The sequence below is a fragment of the Erinaceus europaeus genome, chromosome 1, assembly GCF_950295315.1.
Source record: "Erinaceus europaeus chromosome 1, mEriEur2.1, whole genome shotgun sequence".
In the NCBI taxonomy this organism is placed as follows: Eukaryota; Metazoa; Chordata; class Mammalia; order Eulipotyphla; family Erinaceidae; genus Erinaceus; species Erinaceus europaeus.
In genome coordinates, this window is record NC_080162.1 from 201,684,104 (window position 1) to 201,689,379 (window position 5,276).

Consider the following 5,276-nt stretch of genomic DNA (forward strand, 5'->3'; position numbering starts at 1 on the left):
GACATGAAAGTTCTCTGGGCCAGAGGGTGGTGCCTCCAGGTGAACATAGGCATCACCAGCACCAGGACCCAGGTTCAGGGCCTAGGTCCACACCTGCAGGTGGGGGAGCTTCAGCAATGGTGAAGCAGGGCTGTGCATGCTCTCTTCCTCTGCCTGTCTCTCTTCCTCTCTCTCCCTCTCTCTCTTTCTCTCTCTCTGTCACTCTTTCTCTCTCTGTCACTCTCTCTCTTTCTCTGTCTTTCTCTCTCTCTCTCACTGTCTTTCTCTGTGTCTCCCTTTTTTCTCTCTCTCTCTTTTTCTCTCCCTCTCCCGCTCTCTCCCTTTGTCTCTCTCTGTTTCTATCTTTGCCTCTCTTTGTGTCTCTCTCCCTCTCTCTTTCCTTTCTCTGTCTCTCACTCTCTCTCTTTCTCTCTCCCTCTCTCTGTCTCTCTCCTTTCTGCATCTCTCTCTGTCTTTCTCTCTCTGTATCTCTTTCTTTATCTCTCTCTGTCTCTCCTCTCTCTGTCTCTCTCTGTATCTCCTTCTCTCTCTCTATGTCTCTCTCTTTCACTCTCTCATGCTGCATCAGCAAAACAGCCAGTGGGGACAGTGGAGTCATTCAAGCATCACTCCCCTGGCAATAAGCCTGGTAGCAAAATAACAGAAATCAATTTCCAGTGGCCATTTTGTTTTCTTTTTTCTTTCTTTCTTCTTCTTTTTTTTTTTTTTACTTGACAAGACAGAGAGAAGCTGAGATGGGAAGGAGAGATAGAGAAGGAGAGAGAAAGATAGACACCTGCAGACCTGTTTAACTGCTCGTGAAGCTTTCCCCATGTAAGCGGGGAGTAAGGACATGTTGATTTGTGGGCTTAACTGAGGGCACCGCCATGCCTCAAGAAACTTATTTTCTCGTAGCTCCAGAGTTCAGAGGCCCCAGGTCAAAGTTCTGGCAGCCCTGGCCTCTCAGCTCACTAAGGCAGGTGTGCTCTTTCTTGCTGTACTTTACACACTCCTCTCTCTGCAGCCCTGCCTGAAGCTCTTCTTAGGAAGACTGGATTGGAATCCAGCCAAACTAACTTCATTTCACATCAACTGTGGGGGCTGGGGCAGGGGGAGATGGGCCAACCCGGGGGGAGGGGTCCTGGAGACCCTGCTGATGAGGGTGAGTGCACAGAGAGGAATCACGACCTCCTCCAGGAGAAGCTTTAGAGAGACAGCTCATTTATTCAGTGGTACAGACAGGTAGATATACCCAAGGGTTAGAAAAAGGTTAAGATAATCATTAAGCCACACGCACAATACAGGGTTAAGTCTGGACCTAGCAGGTGATTGCTCATTATCGGCAAGTTATCATACAAGGTCTGGTCATGAGCTCACCATGCATAGGCAGGCTTCTCTCTAAAGGTGAATCACGAGCTCCTCAGGGCAGGGGGGCAGGGGGCAGTTAAGCAATACCAGGATATTTGCAGTGGGTTTCAGTTGGTTATATATGGTCACATATGGCCTTTGTTCAAAGGGAACGAGGAAGTATGTGCAAGAAGTTTCCCGGCCTGGAAAAGTCCGTTCAGCTTAAGGTCATGAAGTCGAGTGAGGACCTTCCTACCTCCCCTCCTGTGAGGAGGGGATTCAAGGTCGACTCTCAGACTCTCATAGAGATGAGGGCCTGGGTTTTCCAGACAGTGGGCCTTTCCCCACAAAATTTCTTTTACAGGTGATGTAGAAAATATGCTGAGGCCTGACTCCCATGCTCACAGAAAGAACTTCTCTTGCTAGAACAGACTGAAGAAGCCATGCTGGGGACAAGCAGACCCTCACCCACACAGGAAAAACTTACCTTGCTCCTGCCTGCCCTGGAAATATTCCTGAATGGATCATAAATAAGACCACCAGGCCTTCCCACACCATGGAAAATAGCCCTGAGCCAGCACCCTATACAAGGCCCCCAGGGTGGGCTCCTCAGCTCCCCCTGGCTGGGCTCTCTCACTTCCCAGGTCAGGGCTCCTCAGCTCCCCCTAGCTACTCTAGCTGGGCTTCTCAAGCTCTTACCTGACTACTATATTCAAAGCTTCCCATGTCTACACACCTGACTCTGCTTATTTCATGTGCCTCTCCTATTTCTAACTGGTGCTGATATCTCAAACTTACTGGGATACTAGGGGTCAGGACTTCATAGGCTAGAAGAGCTAATGAATTGAACTGGAGGTTGGGAGAACCAGTTCAGATCATATCAGAAGTTCAAGGGAGCTATCATGAGTGCAAATGCTAGCCACTGAAAAATAATTTGATGTAGTTGAAGATAATGAAAAATATTTGAATTACTATAGCCATGAAAAACTTTGTTAAGAATTTTTTCTCTTTTTCTTAATATTTTATTGATTAATATTAATAGGAATCAGAGGAGAGAGAAAGAGAGAGAGAGAGAGAGAGAGAAACAGATATCACTCTGATACATATGATGTCAGGGATTGAACCTAGGATCTTGAGAGTCTAATGCTTTATCCCCTGTGACACCTTCTGGAACACTGTTAAGAAGTTGACCTCAGCCTCCACCCCATTGAAGGAAGTGTTGGTGTTATATCCTCTCTCCATCTCTCTCTCTCTCTCTCTCTCTCTTCCTCCCTCCCTCCTTTTTCTCTAATCTCCACTTGATTAAAAAAAGGAGGAGGAGGAGGAAGAGGAGGAGTCAAAGGAGCAGAGCAGTGGTGTAACTGGTAAATCAAACAAGTTACCATGTGATGTGTGAGTACGTGGGCTTGAGCTTCCCATCCCCATCTGCAGAGGGGAGGAAAAAACATCACAAGTGGTGGAACAGGATACAGGTCTGTCTCTCTCTCTCTCTCTCTCTCTGTGTGTGTGTGTGTGTGTGTGTGTGTGTGTGTGTGTGTGTGTGTTTGCCTCTATTTCTATCATAACAGGGAGAAAAAACAAAAAAGAGTGGTAGATCTATAGTCTAGGCACGGAGCCCCTGCAATAACTCTGCTGGCAAAATAAAAGTAGGAAAGAAAGAAAGAAAGAAAGAAAGAAAGAAAGAAAGAAAGAAAGAAAGAAAGAAAAATAAAGAGGGTAAGGGAGGGAAGAAGGAAGGGAGAGAGGAAGGGAGGGACTGAGGTGAATTCTAGGAGGAAAAGTCACACAGTAAACGGTGAAACCAGAATCTGAAACTGATTTGGCTGCAAAAAAAAAAAAAAAAAAAAAAACCCTGTGATCCTTGTCATTCCACTAATGGGCTTTCTAGAATGACACAGCACCAAGGCTGGAGTCCTTCCTGTAGGAGGTATCAAGCCCTCCACCTACTCCTAAGTCTATTTCCATACTTGAGCTCTGAAACATCTTAGCAGTCAATGAAGAAGTCCCAGTTCCTGCTCTGCCAGGGCCAGTGCAACCCTTTGGTCAGGAGTACTCTGTTCCAGTCCTGGGCAACTGTGATGGTTTGAAAAGACGTCCTCTTCCATGCAAAGAGATTGATTTCAGATTCAAAATTGCTACGGCGTAGACTCATTTCCCATTGTCACTTCCAGCGAATGAATCTTTGACAAGTTCCCATTGATTTTTCAGAAGCAAAATAGCCATAACTTATTCTTCTTAAAAACTGCCAACAGTGTGAGGAGAATCCGGACTGAGACTGAAATTGCTTTTTTCTCTTCTCGCTAACACTACCAGCAGGGAACAGGCCGACTGTGAAAGAGCTTCAACTGAGGCTAAATTTATATTCATTCAGGTGTCACTGGACTGTGCGTTCTCTCATCTCTTCTCTGAGCAATGCACTCATTAAAGGGCCCAGGCTCTGCAATAGATTCACCTTAATGCTGTCACCCTGGGCTTTCAATAACACAGGCTCTAACAGGCTGCTTAAAAATGAAAAGAAAAAGGCTCTCTCCCTCCCTATCCAAAGTCCTGTGATTGTTTTTCTTTGTCTTTCAGAAACCATTCTGTTGACTACATTCATTTCACGTAGCCACTTTGAGGAGCACATAAGGGAACAAAGAATTGGGAAAATATTTCTGTGCAAGCGAAAGGTGTTAACAGGAGCCCTTGTGTACCTCGTGATCACATTACTCAGTACCAAAGCACTGAGTAATGTGAACAACATTTATGTCCATTTTACTTAACTTCAAAGACTGCTTGGACATTTAAAATTTAAAAAAAAAAAGGGTTTAACAAATTTACCTACTTTCTTTTTCTTTTCATAGATGCACACTTTTTGTTTTGCAAGTTCCCTTCCATAACTGGTCCACAGACTCACACGTCTTCACAGTTCTGAGCACGACGTGTGTGTCACGTTCTCACTGTCATTTCCCGATCGCCAGGGCTTCCTCTGAAGTCCCACTTTGTGTTTTTCAGCACCATGCACTGAATCTCTGAGCAAACAGAGGCTCTTAGTTATTCCTGTGGTTTACGAAATTTTACACAAGGCGACAGATAGTCCCATGCACATTGTTATTTCTTTTCAGCTCCGGTATTTCTTTAGTTTGGAGGCTGAGGTCTGGGCTCACTGGAGCAAAAGGCATCAGTACTTGTGACTTGCTTCGTGCCTTCATGTGCGCACCCCACCCCTATCTAAAGAGCCCTCAGTCCTCTTCCACACATCCATGGGTAGCAACGCACCAAATAATGAATACAGGAAGCCCTCCCTTCATGTCATTGCCAGGTTCTTAAAGCTGTAGTTTTCGGGGTTGGGCAGTAGTGCAGCAAGTTAAGCGCACATAGTACAAAGCAAAAGGACCTGCATAATGATCCCAGTTGGAGCCCCCTGGCTCCCCACCTGCAGGGGAGTCTTCACAGGCAGTGAAGCAGGTCTGCAGGTGTCTTTCTCTCCCCCTCTCTGTCTTCCCCTCCTCTCTCCATTTCTCTCTGTCCTATCCAGCAACAACAATGACATCAATAACAACAACAATAACTACAACAATAAAACAACAAGGGCAATAAAAGGGAATAAATAAATATTTTTAAAAATAAAGTGGTCGGGGAGGTGGCACAGTGGATAAAGCATTGGACTCTAAAGCATGAAGTCTTGAGTTCAATCCCAGGCACCACATGTACCACAGCGATATCTGATTCTTTCTCTCTCCTCCTTTCTCATGAATAAGTTAAAAAAATCTAAAAAAAAAAGAAGAATATAAAAGCTTCCAATGGAAGAGATGGGATACAGAACTCTGGTCATGGGAATTGTATGGAATTGTACCCCTCTTATCCTACAGCCTTGCTGATCATTATTCAATTAATTGAAAAGAAAAAAAAAAGGAGTGTTGTCAGTTTCATGGAAATTCCCTTCTAGTTCATGGCACCCACAAAAAGAG